At 33.6% G+C, this 19,683-nt stretch overlaps 1 long non-coding RNA gene across 2 annotated transcripts in view; it reads left to right on the top strand.

The window, feature by feature from the left end:
• LOC135970192 (uncharacterized) overlaps positions 1–7,865 on the top strand; it is a 631,278-nt gene extending 623,413 nt beyond the window's left edge. Inside the window, exon 6 of one of the 2 annotated variants that reach the window (XR_012432622.1) lies at positions 7,417–7,865. This is a non-coding gene — a long non-coding RNA (uncharacterized lncRNA). The remainder of the gene's footprint in view (positions 1–7,416) is intronic. The other variant, XR_010585760.1, reaches the window with a different exon arrangement.
• Positions 7,866–19,683: the final 11,818 nt, after the last annotated feature.

The raw sequence follows: 19,683 nt of genomic DNA, 5'->3' as shown, positions 1-19,683 counted from the left end.
AATTCTGTTTGTCTTACTCCTACTATACTCAAATTTTTTTCACCTGTGGAATACTGTTTGCACATTTATTTTGTGATTTTTTTTTAGCAAGAAAGAAGGGAAAGCTGATGAGACATTTTCAACTTTTTTATTCTAAAAAAATTGGAGAAATTAACGTCTTATTGAGACCTACAATGTGCCTAACCTGTGTGACAAACTCAAAGAAGGATATCAATCAAGTAAGGCTATGGTTAAGCTTGTTAGCCAGCTTCATGCTTATTATCTAATCAAGAGTGACACGTGAAAACATAAAACTGTAAAGAATAATTTTGGTAAATAAGTGTCCCAAATGAATAAATATTATAATCAGGGACTGCTGCAGAAATCCTGAAGAGGCAACATTACTTTCAACAGTCATGACACACATACATTTATACTTTAAGTTGAATTTATGAAAAATTCATAACTTAAATGTGTTTTTAGTTTGGTGCCATTGGGGTAGTCATCCAACTTTTAGAATCACAGTTTATATACTTTCTGGGAGCAAATATAAACATATTATCATATCCATGTCCATTTAAATGATAAGGAAAGTCGCAGGTCTGATATGAATGGAAGATATGCAACTTTGGGATTCACATTTACTCTCTCCAGCTCCTAGGCTTGTGCAGCAAGTATGCACCACAGTATTCTAAAACCTGTGATAGCTACTCCATAGTACAACTTGGGTGAGTCTTGTGTAAAACCAGTGCATTATGGCTGTCTTAGTATTAGAGTAACTACGTCAAAGTGATTTTTCCTATGTTGTGGATATCTAATGATAGTGATAGGAAGTAATGTGAAGAGCGAGAGCTCAGACTGGTTTGTGGTTTAGGTTACTTTTTGGATATTAGTGGATAATATTTGGCATAAGACACTATATTATTGAGCCTGAATTATTAAATCTAATATATAGTACAATATGACTCTGGTTTTTAGTGGAGCTGAGGTTGGATGTTGCTTTCCTGGGGACACTGTTGACATGTTAAAAGACATGTACACATGCCATAGATAATGCTCTTTCAGCGCATCATACAAAGAAGACATTGTTTGAAACTTTTAACACCACCAAAAATCAGGCCAGCTAAAGAAAAAGGAAATAATCCCAAAAGTCTTCACTTTATTTTTTCAAAATCTTCTAGTTTACATTTTACATCAAATTATTCCTATATTCTATGAGTATCTTCCATTAAAATACATTTTATAATGTATATTAAAATATTAAGCTAATGTTTTCTATAAATGGATTTATATTTGATGTCCTACAATGTACTGAAATACTAACTTTCTTCTGTTAAATATGTTGCTTCTTATAAAGATCTGCTTTTTTTGTAGAAAGAACCAAATAATTTTAAAAATTATGTCACAGAATAGCATGTAAATGACTGAGAATGAACTAGTAGAACTCATCTTCTGAGTGAATTTGGAACTGCCTATTTTTTCCTTCAGCAATACCCAGCAATGCACAAACAGTTCTGTATTAGATTATTTGTCAATGTTATTTTATGAAGAAATTTAATAAAATTTACTACTCTGCAATCCATTGAGCACTTCCTAACTTAATTGTCATATTCTGCATTTCCTGAGATTTACAATTAAAATTGTGATGAGCCAGACATACAAACTATTCCTTTTGTGACAAGACAGGTTATTTGTGTTTTACCAAAATTACCTGAGATTTTCATTTATAAAATAAAAATATATTAAAATCAATTTCACCCATCTATGAGTACCTGTATGTAATATAAATATATGTCTGAATATTTTTTCAACCTAAGTTTCTCTCAATTCCCACCACAAAAAAGATAGTTCAATTTACTATTTATGTCCATGCCAGATCCAGTTAATAAAAAATAATGGCCCTGAAATTTTATATTTTCCGAGGATGATCAAATAAGAAATGGTCTCCAGACCAGAGTAAACATTTATTGTGATTAAGAAATGTTTAGTCTTCCTTATATCATTGTCACTAGTCACCAGTATTACTTTCTAAATCTTTAAGAAAACATAAATATATTAATTTAAATTATTATTGTGTCTTTTTTAAAACTTAAGTTTAATTGGTAGAAAGACCAATACAAATATGAGAGACCACATTACAAATATTGCTGTTTGTGTGATAATTAACAGACTTGTAAATAGAAAACAGCATAGGATCAAAAATTAAGATTTTATTTTTATTACATTACCTAAGAACTAAATTTAAGTACTTGAAACAATTTGCCACTGGATTTAAAAATATATAGGATATTCCTTACTGAACAGGGATACAAAAATCCATCTTTCTTTATGCCAATTCCCTTGTTTGTTCTTTCTAGTATCTTGGGTGGCTGCAGTGGGAATGAAGAATCATATTGATTAATGACTTTGTATGTGATTTTATATAGGCATTAAATGAGAGAATCAACTTTAAGAAAACCATTTATTTATTCACTTCACCACACTCTCAGCAACTACTGATTAATTTCCAGATATTGGACTTGATGAAAGGCTGACTAGGAAAATAATAGCCCTGTTAATTGAGAAATTTGAGAAAAGGAGACCATTGGCAGGTAACATTGATAACACCCCAAATTCCATTTGAAAAGTGTCTTGACCGGTTTTGGACTTGCTTGGAAAAGTTCTGAACAAGTTTAAATAGCTCTGTGGTTGATATCTGAATATTTCTTGCTTCCATACCTAATTTCATGGCTTGAAAAATTAACCTCTTTGAGGATCAGCATCCTACACGTGAAATGGAAATAATACCACCAACCTTATAGTATTGGGTGGAAAAACTGTATAGTGTATATATGAAGATACTTTGTCAACTATAGAAAGTTACACAATGAATTACATTGCTGCAAAGACATTTAACTAAAAAAATCCAGAGGGCATTTGTGTAAGTGTAACTTGAGTGTATAGGACTGTAGATTTATACATTGCAGTTTAAAAAAAAAAAAAGAATTTTAATAAAAATCTTAGAAGCAAATGACCTTTCCTAGCGCATCAAAAAGACAATTTGCCGTGATCAAGTGGTCTTTATTCCAGGGATGCAAGGATGGTTTGACATATGCAAATCAATAAATGTAATCCACTGCATAAACAGAACTAAGAACAAAAACCATATTATCATCTCAATAGATGCAGAGAAAATATTTGATAAAATCCAACATTGCTTCATGATAAAACCCTCAACAGGCTAGGCATAGAGAGAACATACCTCAGAATAATGAGAGTCATCTCTGACAAACCCACAGCCAACATCACACTGAATGGGGAAAAATTGAAAGCATTTCCTCTAAGAACAGGAACAAGGCAAAATGGGAGTAAAGATTTACAAATTATGCCTCTGACAAAGGATTAATTTTGACAATCTATAAGGAACTGAAACAACTCAACAAGAAAAGCAAACAACCCCATTAAAACCTGGGCAAAGCATATGAACAAGTATTTCTATAAAGAAGAAATACAAGCTGCCAAAAAACACATGAAAAAAATTCTGAACATCACTAATTATCAGAGAAATGCAAATTAAAACCACAATGAGATACCATCTTACAACATTCAGGATGGCTTTTACTAAAAAGTCAAAAAACAACAGATCTTGGCATGAATGCAAAGAAAGTGAATGCTCATATGCTGTTGGTGGGAATGTAAATTAGCTCAACCTCTATGAGATAAAAGTATGGCGATATCTCAAAGAACTAAAAAGAGAACTACCGTTTGACCCAATAATCCCCATACTGGGTATCTACCCAGAGGAAAATAAATCATTATATCAGAAGACACCAGAATTTGTATGCTTAGTGCGGTACTATTTGCAATTGCAAAGTAATGGACCCAACCTAAGTGTCCACCAATAGCTGATTGGATAAGGAAAGTTTGGTATATATACTTTATGGAATAGTATGCAGCCATAAAAAGGCTGAAATTATGTCTTTTGCAGCAACATAAATGGAGCTGGAGGTCATTGTCCTAAGTGAACTAACACAGACGCAGAAAATCAAATATTCCATGTTCTCGTTTACAAGTGGAAGCTAAACAAAGGGTACATATGGACATAAACTTGGGGAAAACAGAATCTGGGGACTCCCAATCAGGGAGGGAGGGAGGGGTGTGATGGTTGAAAAATTACCTATGGGGCACAATATTCAATATTCAGGTGATGGGTAGACCAGAAGTCCATCCCCCACGACTTCTCATGTAATACCCATGTAACAAAAAATGACACATACCCTCTGCATCTAAAATTTAAAAAATAAAATAAAATAAACAAAATACACAGAACAACTAACACAGAGTAGTGAGTCAATAAAGCTTAATCATTTGACTAGGGAGCAAAGATAAAAGACCAGTATACTCCAGGGGACGTCATACACAATCACAGGATATTACAGATGTCTTTTATTAAACAAAAATTTATAAGATTTGTATCTATTTTCTCTGTTAATGACCAATTCTACTTTGTTTACACAGTTAGCTATCATCCATTGAAATGAAACCAATATGAAGTATTAGTAAGGTAATAAAAATATTTAAGCTAAAATAAAAGGAGTCAGATGAAAAAAAAAAAAAAAAAAGTGGTGGTGGGGGAAGGCAATGCCCAAGATTTGAAAGAGAAATAGGACAGTGCAATCACAGAAGCCAGAGACACCAAGCCTAATAGATGCTAGGTCCATGATAGAAAAACCACACACCTCATTGACCAATACACAGGTGCTTCGTTATATTCAAGAGGATGTTTTCAGCAAATAATCATGAAGATTAAGCAGTACAGATGAAATAAGAGGTGTTGTCTTTACCAAGTCTCACTCCCTTATCTCTAAAGCCAATCACACGCCAAATCCAATTATTTCTGTCTGCACAAATATCTCTTTAAATTCCTCCTCACTTTCATCACCACTACTATGAGAAGTTGAGGGAATGATATTCTAATAGAACCTTCCTAATTTCTCAGACCACAAACTTGGAGAGCCAAATCCCTAAGAGAGAATAAAGAGGGCATATGGAACTCGATGACGAGAGGATTTTACTCCAGGCCTATTAGTTTGCTCTGACTGTCATAATGAGATACCACAGGTTGGGTGGCTTAAACAGCAGAAATTAATTTTCTCACTCTTCTGGAGGCTAGAAATCCAAGATCAAGGTGCCATCAGGTTTGGTTTCTGAAGATGCCTCTCTTCTTGGCTTATAGATGACCACCTTCTTGCTGTATCCTCACGTGGTCTTTCCTTTGACCATACATAAGAAAAGCATCTGTGCTGTCTCTTCCTCTTCTTATAAGGACAGTGGTCCTATTAGATTGGGGTCTCCTTTTATTACCTCACTTTGCCTTAATTTCTTCCCTAAAGCATCTTCAAATAGTGTCACATTGAGGGTTAGGGCTTAATTTTCCATGCTTTTATTTTTATGACATGATACTTCTGCTAATACTGTTTCTTCAGCTGCAATGTCTTGTCTCTCAAGGCTCACTTCTAATTTCCAGGGTTTCTGTGACAGGGGGAAGAAATCATTCCCCAAATTCCTTAAGTTAGTTGCTGACTTGTCTGTCTTTATCAAATATTCTGAGCTTGTTAAGGCAAAGAATGTTTGTTCATATTTTACCTAACATAGCCAAAACAACAAAGGTGAAGCCCTTTCATATAGTAAGTGCTCAGTAATCTCTCTATCAATAAATGAACATACTGTGAGAAAATGAGAGAGGTTATGTAGAAGGGTTCTTAAAAATGTGTGTTAGGCAAAGAAAGGTGAAAAATAGAGTATGTCCTAAACAAGTACAAAAGCTATTATTTTTCTCAAAAAGGAGAAACTATCTTCATTTTATAAAAAGAAGCTAAGAATATGCTTCCTCTGACCACCTAGATGAAATGGCCACATAAATGGCAGACAATGCAAATCTAATTTACTAGGCATTACAAAATACAGTTTGACTGGAAAGGATGCATATGTCATTTTCCTGGTGTAACAACAAGAAAAACTACCAAAGAGGTGGATATGAGCAGAAACAATTAAAATATGCCCTTTATAACATATAAAGTAAAAAGAAAAAAATCCCTGTACTTCACTTCATAACCTAAGGAAGAGCAGAAAAGTGTCCATGGAAAAATGGTCTCTTGTAGCAAAAAAAAGTCTTGTTCAGAGTTCACACTGAGTATCTTTTCATTAGAAATTATATAGCAGCACAATTAAAATGAAATACTAATTGTAACAAGAAACGACGGTGACTGCAGAACATAACTCAGCCTTAATAGATTTTCTAATGCCTTTCTTTATACCAAAGGGGAGTACCCCTTTAGCCAATAAAGTAAATTTTCTGATCTCCAAATGGATACTTTATCCTCATTCAGGCTGATATTGCAGCCACATCATGAATTTCTCAGACAGCTTTGTGAATCAGCAGAGTATTTCAGAGGGGAACACTGACTGCTAAAAGCAAAGACATTTTTAAAAAAGCCTTTAAATAAGTAGATGAAACATTTCATTTTGGGTCAAGGATGCATTTACTCCAGCAACCTGGAAGAGCAGAGAGGGCCGAATCAGTTGGGAAGAAATAGAATAATGTTACTGTATCAGCCAAACCTCAAATTATATAGTTTTGCAGGTCAAACATTTTTGACTTTTCCTTTTTTGCATCCATGTCTATAATTCTTATTTTCAAAAAGCTTAAGTATTTACATTTGATGAAATATCGCCCTATATTTCTAAAGTATCTTTGAAAAGCCATTAACTAATTTGCTCATAATAAACTTTGAGGTCTAGAAGAAACTGGTTTTCTTTCTAGTTAAATAATCTGTTGAAAAGAAAAAGAAGACAAGAAAAATGGAAGCATCCTGATGCACCCACTTAGCAAATGTTCCGAGTGCCACCATGTGCCAACTTTGTGTTAGGTGCTAGGAATACTGAAGTAGGAAGACAAAGTCCTTTTCCTCACTTCTGGTTATACTAAAGAACAGTGACTCCTACCATAGATGGTGATCAAAGGTCAAGTTAACTGGACCCGAGATGGGGATTATGAGTGTTTATGAATGATAAAATTGAGGTTTAAGCTTAACTCAGTCTTATATTGCTTAATATAGACATAGGTTTTAATAAAAAGTTGCATATATTTGACTTTCTGTTCTTTATTGATGTAAATATATCTTAGCTTAGAAATTCTAAGCAGATCAGGCAATACCTTTAAAATGTTATATTGCCCACAGAATAGGGTTGAGAGTATAGCATAGGATATTTATAAAAATATATAATGCTGAAACTATGTGTGTTCAGAAAAAAAAACATTTTCTTACACAAAATAATACTTATATATTACTGACAAATTTGTTTTGTTTTTCCTTCCTCCCTCCCTTCCTCGTTTCCCACTTTCCCTCCTTCCCACTTTCCCGCCTTCCTTCTTTTCTTCTTTTTTTCTATATCTAGTGTATTCTTCAGTATTTATATACAGATGCTCCATGATGGGTCACATCCAAACTTACCATAAAGTCAAAATATTGTAAGTCATACTATCACAAGTCAGAAACCATCTGCATGTGTATTCTTGCGTCTAGTCACTTGTGTGGGAATGGAGGAGGAAGGAGGGAAGAAGGAGGAGAGGTGTATCTGGTGTGGATAGTTTAAATTCCAGATTTCCCCTCAAGAGGAAATTTTGGTCTTCAAATTATAATTCTGTGGTTTTCCTGTTGTCTGCTGACAAGTTTTTAACTAATGTAAAATCAAGCGATTTTATGCTACAGAAAGTTTATTCCTAAGACATGTGTCTCCATCTAATCTTATTTCATACTTGTTATATCTATGTATCAAATGTATTATTATGTATGTTTTCAACTGACATTTATTCTTAAATATATTTAGCCTTATCCCAAACAATAATAAATTGAAGTCACAGTTTGGTATTACGTATGTATGTGTGAGATACACACACAGAGAGATTCCATTAAACAATAAAATTAATATATAGTCATAAATATGTGTTACTTGAGTCAGGGATCAACAAACTTTTTCTGTAAAGAGCCTGGCAATAAATGATTTAGGGTTTTTTAAGACCCAGAGTATTTATGTCACAGCTACTCAACTCTGCTGTTCTAGTACAACAGCCACAGACAAATAAATGGATGGTCATGGTTGTGTTCCAATAAAACTTTATTTATAAAAACAGGCTAGATGTGGCCCATGGGCTATATATTTTAGATCCATGATCTAGATATATCGCACATCACCAATGATAGACATATCATTCTTTGTGAAATAATGCTTTAATATAATTTTGTGAGTTATGATGCTAATGTATATCCAGCCCTTTTGTACTTCTTAGATAGTATTCCTGACCCCAAAAGTATGGTGAGTTTCTGTCAAGATCCAAACCATCTAAGTTATAAGTAAAATATTTCAAGTTTAGAAAAAAAACTGTTGGGCTGGATGTGGTGGCTCACACCTGTAATCCCAGCACTTTGGGAGGCCTAGGCCAGTGGATCACCTGAGGTCAGGAGTTCAAGACCACCCTGGCCAACAGAGTGAAACCCTGTCTCTGCAAAGATACAAACCTATGCTGGTATTCCCGCTTAGAAAAGAATAACACACACTTTGCTGATTAGCATTTTAAGTCTTCCAAGTGTTCTTGGTGGCAGGTTGAAAAAAAGTGATATGAGTTAGCAGGCTTAAAAATCTTAAAGTACAAAAATTTTTATAATACACTCACATTTATTACTTCAGTAATAAAATGTGTATGTCAACTACATATCATATCTTTATTATTAAAATGTAAGTTCATTAAGGGAGAGGACCTTGAATATTTATTCTTGTTTACCATGCTTTTCTGCATACAATAATATGCTAATAATTATTTATTAAATGAAGAGTGATAGATGAATAATTAAGAAATAAGAAAATAGAGCAAGTACAAAATTAGAGGAAAAGAAATAGTTAAGTAAATAGCATGTTAATTTATTTGCAGAAGTAGTATTTCTTGTTAAGATATAAAAATCAGCTATGGCATTACAGATGGACTGTAAGTACATAAAAGGCAATAGATTGTTGAATTAGATAGCAAAATATACATAGTAGATAATATGCATTCTTATAAAAATAAGTAACATCTAACAGGAGACTTCTTATAAATAATTTGATGCAATTTGAACAAACTTTAATTTTCAATAGAATAAGAATGTTTGAAAAATGAAGAATGTTGAAGCTTTACTGTTCTTTTAATTCATTTTTTTAACATGGCATGTAATGTTATTAAATTAACTAATATCTTATTCTTTTCTCTGTAGCAAGAATTAAATTTGAAAGACCATTTGAAGAAGCACAGTATTTATCCAACCAACATTAAAATGTCACTCTGGGAGATTATTTCAAATTACTTTTATAGTTTTGAATGATTTTTAATATTATCATTGATAAACCATCTAAGTTATAAGTAAAATATTTCAAGTTCAGAAAAAAGACTGTTGGGCCGGGCGTGGTGGCTCACGCCTGTAATCCCAGCACTTTGGGAGGCCGAGGCGGGTGGATCACCTGAGGTCAGGAGTTCAAGACCACCCTGGCCAACATAGTGAAACCTCGTCTCTACAAAGATACACAAGTTAGCCGGGCATATTGGTGGGTGCCTGTAATCCCAGATATTCAGGAGGCTGAGGCAGGAGAATGGCTTGAACCCGGGAGACGGAGGTTGTAGTGAGCTGAGATCACGCCACTGCACTTCAGCCTGGGAGACAGAGCAAGACTCCATGTCAAAAAAAAAAAAAAAAAAAGACTGTTGAAGATTTTATGTCATTTTTCACAATTCACTCAAGGTTCTTACTACTCTAAAACTGCTTTTACAGTTTGTTAGGCAACTAACATACCATTTAAAATAGATTGAACTCTCTATTTACTCAATATACCATATCAGTTTCAAATGGTTATGAGTAGTGGTTTAAAAAAGTACCATACTTTAAAAGTAGCTTTGATAAATATTTACAAGACTGGCTCTAATGCATCTGACAGATACTTCCATTAAAGGATATATATTTGTGTGGGGTGGTTTTATCTGAGGAAAAAAGCTTACACTAAAAATAAGATAGATAATATATTGACAAAGACATTAGAACAGATTGCCTTCTACAGTTTAATATCATATTTGATGTTTAAAGAGTTGACTCTCATTTAGCTCAAAGTTACAAAATATCACTTGGACTAAGTGGCTAGAAAATAGAGCATCAGAAATAGTAATCATCTTCATTATCTAGAAAATACAGAAATGCCAAAAACTTATACACATTAAATCACAAAATATTGTGTCTAAGATTTAAAATAGCAATAGCAATAATTTAAAAATATTCTAATGAGGAAATATATCACTATTCTTATTAGTGAAATAGTTCTAATTTATCTACCACTATGAAAACATATATGGGAGATAAATTATAAGTATATGCATATACATAATCACTATAATTATTTCAAGACTTTTGAGCAGAAGTATCTGTTTTAAGTAAGCTATATATTCCTATTAATTCACTGGGCAGTGCAATTACAGGGAATTTTCTTCGTTTTTGTTTATCTATCTTTTCTAAGTATGCTGCACAGAAAATCCATTACTATATAAGAAAATTATTTATATTTAAATACACACAATATAAAGAAGTTTCACTGGCCACTTTTTAAAAACCTTGTTTTTTAAACATTATTAACTATATCTAGTTATGTTTTTATATTACAGTTACTAAATACATGACTGAAGTATTAGTAATAACATTTATATATTCATTTTTGTCAGTAACACTTTAAAATATCCTCAAATCTTAAATGTATGCTTATTAGAATTAAACATCTAAATATTATATAATTACTGATATACAATTTTCCTTAAAAAATCAGCTTATCTAAGTTAAATAACAGGCAACCAGAATCCAAAAGTATTACTAGGCAGGTGGTGAATACTAATAAAGTTTTTAAAAAGATCTTTACTAAAAAGCTCAACTGGGTGATACTTGAAGAGTAAGCTGGTTGGATTTGAACCTAGGACCTACATGTGCAAAATCCACTTATAGAAGTTCAGAGTTCAGCTGTGCAGCTGAATGTTTAAGTTAAAGGATAAACTCATTTCCAAGTTGTTGCATTGCTATTTGTTTTAAGTTTGCATTTGCAAAAACTCTTAAGTAAACAGTTTAAATGTCTTTGTTAGCTATACCTTATGTTAGATGACACCTGGACTTTAAAAATAAAGATTTAATTAGAAAAATGTGTGATGTACTTGGGACAGAAAATGAAAAAACAAACTAACAACAACAACAAAAAAACAGGCCTTAGCTTCTGGGTAGCCCCAGGCCCTTGCAAGATTAGCTGTACATCCTTGGGTAGGCCATTTTATCACCCTGGGTCTCCATTTCCTCATCTGTAAAGTGAGACATTTGGATTTCATACTAAAATTGTTTCATTAGAAAATTCAATAATTTGATAAATTATAACAGTTTGTCACTGAAAAATGTTCCTCTACCAGTAACATAAAAACATTGAAGTTACTCTGAAAACCTTGCCTCAGAAACCTGTTTCCACTTTTTGGAAATTAGGATGCACACTCTAGATGGTCATTTTCAGATGACATGTTAACTTGAATGAGAAGAAAAATATCCTTGAAGATGTATGCAATTATTTTATCAAATGTCCTATTTTCATTCTTGATAAAGGCAAATCCAACTATAGTAAGTCATCTGCCCAGGCTCGTGAGTCATTGGTGAACACGTGATTACGGTTTCTCATTCATCTTATGCCATTGCTTTCTCCAACACTTCAGACTGGATTAGAAAGGGTGAATTTAACAAGAATGTGTAAAATAAAATAATAAATCTTTATAACAAGAAAAAGTTTGTGTTAAGTATGTGACAAACAATATTTATAACTTTAGCTAAGGCCAAACCTGTATAAGTATAAAATATCAAGCAGCTTTTGTCATAAAGTTTCTACAATTTGGAGGATTTTAAAAATCACATCTTAAGAATTTGACAACAAATGTTTTGTTTATTTTCAAGCTGTTACTAATTACTAGAATTTTTGCTTATGTATTCAAATCAAGTCCTCCTCTAAAAAAATCTACCAAAGAAAGTTGGAATACATACATCAGAAAACTATCTTTTTCTTGAAGATTTGTACTTTTTCATTATATAGTACTGTTCATTGTCAAGCATAGAAAGTAAAGAAGTGTTTAAGAAGAAAAAATTCAATTAATTTTTCTACTACCATTTTTGTAAATATTTTCCCATCCTTTAGAAACATATTTGAATAGTATGCCTTCTGAAATAAAGCATATGTACACATTATTAAATGAAAACATTTGCATCATACCATGCTTATCATTTTATAGCTTGTGTTTATATTTATAACATTTTTCATAATATTTAATAGCCTTTAATTATATATTAAATATTAAAAATAAGCTATATAACACCTCTTGTTCATTAAATGTTTATGATATGCATTTAGTGAATCATGTTAAAGACATATTTTTATATGTCTTTATATATATATATATATACACACACACACACACACACACATATTTTTTTCTTACTCATCTAAACAATCTGTTTTATACTTCAGGGATCTAAAGCTTTGAATTGACTTGCTGAAGGTCAAAGTCATAAGATGATGAAGTTTGAGTTCAAACCTATGTTTATCTCCAGAGTCAACATTCTAAAGCCATCTTTACCTTACCTCCATTTTTAAAACATGACTCCACAGTTTTCTACCATATAAATTTTAAAATCTAACTAATTTCCACTTTTGGATATTTAGCTTATCTCCTTATTTCTTTTACTTGCCTCACAATGCTTTTAAAAACATTTTATGCATAAATTATTATGTCAATCACTGATATTTTCTAAGAATGCATTTCTATGGCAGGCATACATTTGCAGTTACTCATATGTAATTGTCTACCAATTTGCACTTCCACAAATGATTTTATGTTTCAGAATTCTGAATGATGCTTTCCCATTACCTGAAAACTTGTGACTATATAGGTCAATAGTTTTTAAAATTAGACAAAACTATACAACAAGCAACTTTGAAATATTATAGTGTCAAAGTCATAGGTTTATACTCATAAATCAAAAGGAAAGATTTAACTACCACAGAGGAGTATGCCGTTTTCTATGGACAATTTAATTCTGGCTATTTGGCATGGATGCATTAACACATTCTTCAATTAAGCATGAATATAGAAATTTTAACATTATAATTAATGAATTATAGAAGGCTACTCCCACAGGAAAAACTTTTAACCAAACCATACACACAAACACAAACACAAACACAACACATACCACACATGAGGAAGTGAATGCCAAAAAGCATCCAAACACACTGCACGTAGCTCAAAGGATCCACATAGTCATAGAACTAAATGAATACTGCTATCAATATACAAAACTTACTACACTTAAGAAAATTTCAAAGCTTTTTTTCCTGAACAAAGCATATATAGCTTCAGAACTATATAGTTTTCATAGATCACCTATGTTAGACCTTTATTTCTATTATATAGCCAAAGTTGTTGGAAATGACATCCCTATTGCTACTGAATTTAAGGTTATCAGTAAGCCTTAAATCTTAATTCTGCAATATGAAACCGTTAACAAACTTATTTCTCTTTAGAAACTTTAAAACGTGGCATTGTTTGTGTGCACAAGGAAAGAAGTGTAGAGGTGCCTAAGACAATTTTTGATAAAATATTTTTAAAATCTAGAGAATTGTTCTCTCCATTGCTTGAGTACTGGCCTTGTTTTGTTTGGTTTTCTCCAGCCATCATTGAGTGAGAAGGTTCTACCAATATCTTGCTATAAATTTCATTTGAATGTACTTTGAAAGATTCTAAGCATAACAAAGATACTATATTTTACTTTCATTGATAGAGTATGCATCTATTGTACCCGCTAGTCAATTCTAATGATGGTAAATGTATTATACTTGTCTCTCTGGAGTTGCAGAGAAGCCTTATTTATAGGTTTTGCTTATATCCATGGTGTAAATATTCCCATGATGACCGTTATACTGTATACAACGTGGGGGAGAGATGTTCATGATTAGATCCAACAGGTGACAGCTTCAGCCAGCCTATCACTGTTGCTAACCAAATTACTGACCAGTTACAAAACCAGCTGGAGGTGTTTAGAGTTTTTAAAGAAAAGTCTAAAATTAACTGTTACATATAGAAAGAATATTAGAGATCAGGTAAATTATATGGTACTTTTCATATAGTTCAAGTCTTACCATAAATTAAAATATTTGAGGTTACTCTAGTAGGTAATTTTTTATTCCCTAAAATTAGGTATGGCAGCTGTTTGTTTTCCCTCTTTGCCTCTTTTCCTTTCTCATAGGTCTATTTATTTGTAACTTCAAAAGTTCTTTACATTAAAGCATTCTAATTTCCATTTAATCTGTTACTTTCACTTTGATGTTGCTTAGTTGATTAAAATCACTTGGAATCTCAGTGCTATGGAATGTGATTAGGAATGTCATATTTCTAAAGGTTATTTTGTTAACATTTTGCACATTGAATTTTGATCAAATAGTAGATAAAAATATTTTGTTTATCATGATATCCAAAGGAAGCATGTATCCAAAGGAAGAAAGAAAGAAAGTAAAACAGAGAGAAAGCGAGATAGAAATAGAGAGAGACAGAAAGAAGGTGAAGACAGAGGGAGGGAGGGAAGGGGGAAGGGAAGGAAGAGCCACCAGTGCTTCTGTGTCATAAAATCTGATAGATACTGCTGTTATTATTTCTGAAAAAAAACACAAACTTACTTAAATTATACAATCTATATGACTTGTGTTTTTATCCCAAGGGTAATCTCCCCTTACTTAAAACCTGATACATTTTTAATTCATTTGTTTCTACATTCATTCAATACATACTAAGATTTTTATATTGCCAGGTTCTTTATAAATGCTGGAAATATGACATGAATAAAGAGGTCCTTTGCCTCATGAGATGATAAATCTATACTCTAGAAATGAAGGAAAATTTTGAACAAGTAATTCTATGTGTGATAAATGCAATAACAAAGAGTGCTCTAAGTGCTTTGCAAGCAAAAGTTAAGAAGTCAAATTTGGTCTTGAATTTTATATTAAGGAGATTTATTCCTATTTAATTAGATAAGGAACAGTGAAGAAGGTAGAGGCTGCCTTTAAGATAGCAGTCAGGATTGGCTACCTAGTGCAAAATAAAAATCAGAGGTCCTTATTCAACAATTATTATGAAATTTAAGACTGCAATAGCAGATCATTAAACTAAGTGTGTGATACCCAAAATCTGAGGTCCTGTGTGACTGCACATGTCACATGCCATGAAGTCAGTCCTCGTGCCTATGAAGCATCCAGGTATATATGTCAAGTGGGTAGCAGAGTATACAAGTCTGTAGCTCAAGAGAAATATCTTGTTACAGACATTTGCAAGTTGTGACAGATTAAAGATGGCCATAAATTGTCACTCTAAAAAATCAAGAAATGGGGTTTATTTATCTTCCTCTTTGAATGTGAGCTGGCCCTATGATGGTTTAATCAATACAATGATGTGAAAGTGATGTTGTGGTAGTTCTAGGCCCAGCCTTTAAAAGCACTGCTTCTTCTCTCTTGAAATGCTTACACTTGGGACACTTTCCTCCAGAACCCAGAGGCTAAATCGATGTTCACTTTTAGATGACAGCCCCAGCTGTCCCAGCAAATAGGCAGCATCAAGTATCAGCCATATGAGTGAGCCATTTAGATGTTCGAGTGCAATTGAGCAGAAGAACCACCCAGCTGAACCTAGTATATCCACAGAACCATGAGAGATAATGAAATAGTTGTTGTTTTAGGCCATGAATTTTGCAGTAATACACAGCAATAATAACCAAAACATAAATCAGTGAGGTGCTGAAACAACAAAAAGCTAAAATGTTTGTCATTGGCTTTGGACCTAGAAAGCAGGTAGAAGGTAGTGTAAAGCAGACTGCTAGTGAAAAAATGGAACAATATAGAGAAAAATGTTATTTGATGCTGGAAAGGAGGAAGAGGGCTTATGTTTTTTGTGGAAACACAAAAAATAGAAAATAAAGCAAATGAAAATTTTTATATTTTATTGAATAGCTTAGCAGCAGAATACTGAAAGTGCCAACTGCTTTTCCTGAATAAAATAAGGTATACATAGAGAGAGGAAATTAAAAAAAAATAGTTTTCAAACAGGATCTAGAGGGAGTATTTCTTAAGCAAGTCTTGTTGGGAATTGTTCTTATTCCCTGTCTCTTTCAACAAAAGTCTCTCAAAGTAAGAAATTACTTTAGGACAAAGATCAAATCCAAGGCACTGTCAGTAAAAGTGCAGTTTCAAAGTCAAGATCTCAGATATGTGGCTATAAGAACTTTTTGTTAAAAACTCAGAAGGATTTGACATTTGTTAAAAACTCAGGTGTGCCTCTTTGAAACTTTCTTCTAGACAATGAGGCTTCTAAAACTCTCTGTTCAAAGTAGGAAAAGGCCTTTTACAAAGAAATTTTGGTGTCACTTTTGTCTAGGAAAATGGCTTATATTTTTATACTCAGGAAAACCACAAAGAATCTATAGGAAGTATACCAATTTGTACTAAGCAAAAAAACAAAAACAGTGACAGTTCAAAATTAAGAGATCTTTGAGATACTCAATTTTCAACAAAAAGAACACAGCCTGAGAAAGTCACTCAGCTACACATGTGGGCTGTTTCTTAGGGAAAAGGGAGACCCATATGGAAGAGTCAGGAGCCCAGAGGAAAAAGCGAAGAGGCAGAATCAACCCAGGAAAGCTGGAAGAAACCCTAACCAAGGAACTCACATCTGCTCACCTAAATTTCAGGATGTTCATGAACCAGTGACTGCTATTTGCTACTGTACTTTTGGAATGTGTGTGTCTATCATATTCTACTGTCCTTGTCTCACTATTACATATTGAGTTTGAGGGGGCCAGATAACTTGTTTTCAAGTTCATAGCTCTTCATCTCAAGAGGAGCCTGAGGTGCCTTATTCACACCTGGACCTGGTTTAGATAATGGAATGATGGACATTGAACCTAATTCCCTCACAAACTGAGAATTTGAGGGTCATAGGGAATGGTCAGGGTATTTTGCATGTAGAATTAATTTAAATAGTTTATGACTGAGGGCTCACTGTTGTGGGCTAAAAATGACCAAACACGTTTTATTACTCTTTCCATCAACATGTGGCATTTATTTTCATTCCTCCTTGAATCTGGGTTGGCCCTGTGATAGCTTAACAGATAGAACATGGTGGAAGTGATGATATACCAGTTACAGACACACTTTTTAAGAGGATTGAAGCGTCCATGTCCCCCTCTAGTGTTTCTCACTCTTGGAACAATTCTTGGAACTCAGCCATCATACTGTGAGAAACCCAAGCCACATGTATAGGACACATGTTGATTATCCAATTGACAGTCTCAAGTGAACCCTTTGCCAATAACCAGCATCAAATGCTGCCAGGTGAATGAGAAATCTTGACTGTCCCAGCACAATTGAGTCTATAGATGATGCAGCCAAATCCAATTTTATATGAAAAAAGCAACCTCGTTTAGTACAGTCAACACTAAGAATAGTGAGAAATAATAACATAGTTAAGCCAGCAAATTTTGGAGTGGTTTGTTATAGAAAATAATAGATAATTAAAATAGGAGTCATCTGTGTATAGAGGTTAATGAAGCCATGAGATGGTTAAGACAATAAATACGTGACATGAAAGAAAAAAGGCTATCTTAGTCTGTTTTCTGTTACCTGAATTCCATAGGCTGAGTAATTTATAAAGAAAATAAATGTATTTATTTCTTACAGTTCTAGAGGCTGATAAGTCCAAGCGTATGGTGCCAGCCTCTGGTGAGGTCTTCTTGCTGTGTAATCTCATGGCAGAAGAGTGGAGGGACAAGTGAGCACATGCAAAAGGGAATGTATCAGGTGCTGAGCTGGCTTTATTACAACTTTCTCTTGAGATAACTAGCAACTCTGATGATAGGACCTTAATCCATTCATAAGGGTGGTGCTTATGATTTGATAACCTATTAAAGACCCCACATCTTAATACTTTTACAATGGCAATTAAATCTCAACATGAGTTCCAGTGGAGACAAACATTCAAACCATAGCAGAAGATTAGAATAGAATCCTAGGAATTCCAAAATTGCCAGACAGAGAAAAAGAAGACAGCTACAGAATCTGTAAAATATGTTCATCAAAGTAAAAAGAAATCCAGACAGTCAGTGACCTGTGAGCCAGTGGAAGAGAGAAACCACAGAGGTGAGTGCCAATGAGAGATCAAATGAGATATAGGTGATGGTTACTTGTTCTATTAAATGACATAGAAGATAAAGGTGGCCTTAGCAAAAATAGAATTTCAAACTGTTAGAGAGGAAGCCAGACTGGAATTAGAGAGGTAGCTGAAGAATGACAGGGAATGAGTAGAAAGGAACAGAGAGTATAGGTTTTTTTGAAGAGCCAGGAAAGTTGGCATGAAGAAGCTCAATATCTCTTTCTCTCTGGTTCTCATTCTCACTGTGTGTGTGTGTGTGTGTGTGTGTGTGTGTGTGTGTGTGTGTGTGTGTGTGTGTTGGGGAGAAGTAATAAGAGACAGAAATCTTGAAACATTAAAATTATCATTAAATGACAGTGAGAAGGAAAGAAATATAAAAGTTAAGGTAAGAGAAATCTATGAGTAATATTTACCTCTTTCCAGAAAGGATCCTCAAACCAAAGAACATCCATTTAGGCACTATGGCTGTTGTTCAAACATATAGTAACCTCAAAATAACACTTGCTCTCAAGCAGACTTTGTAATAAGTGAGCTGAATAATCATGGATTCAAAGGAATTTATTTCTTGACATATCAAAATGGCCTGGTTTAAATGCATGTAATCGAGTCTATAATAAAAATTTAATCTTAAGGTTTTATAGCTCAAAAAAATCTGTATTTTACATTTTTAGGCAGTTTATTTCTTCTAAGGTGAACAATAGTATTTACCTTTTGGGTAGAACATGACTTATTTTTGGAAGTGTTGCTTGAGTAATATTAAGAATTAGGAAATTTCTACTTGCTGATATGAGAGTATACAAAAATGTTTGCTTGACAAGCTTCTGAGGGCTCTGTAAGATTGTGGGCAATATCAGATAATGCCCTTCCCAAATGCGTCTGCCCAAGAGTGAATTTATATCTGCTCCTGGAAGCATAATAGCTTGCTGGGAGCAGAATGGCTTGTACCTGACTCTGTCTCTGAGTGTTTCAAAGATATGGAAGCATGTTTGATGAAAGATCAGGGAATAGCAAAGAAAAATAGCACCAAAAAGGCAAACAAGACAGGGAAAGATTCTAGACTAGTGATTTGGGATCAACACAGGATAGGATGATTCGAGAGAATACCTTCCTGTGCACACTGTGTGGTTTGATGCAAGAAGCCATCCTGATCCAGGTGCCCTGGTACTGTGGGGAGGGACCTTGGAAAAATGACCCAGAGGGTGTGAAGTGACAGATATGTTACACCAAAACTAGTAAGTCATTCTTCAGAGTGAAGGCAGTTTTCCTACAGAAAGCTTCAAAAAAGGAGATGCATCCTTCCTTGTTCCTGGCAATCTTGTATTTGAGGAAATCATTATGTTCCAACTTGGGTGAGTCAGGCCACTGGCCAATTTTTTTTTCCTATA

Source organism: Macaca fascicularis, chromosome 3, assembly GCF_037993035.2.
Source record: "Macaca fascicularis isolate 582-1 chromosome 3, T2T-MFA8v1.1".
Lineage (NCBI taxonomy): Eukaryota > Metazoa > Chordata > Mammalia > Primates > Cercopithecidae > Macaca > Macaca fascicularis.
Note: the sequence above shows the minus strand (reverse complement) of the source record. Positions and strands in the feature narration are given on the sequence as shown.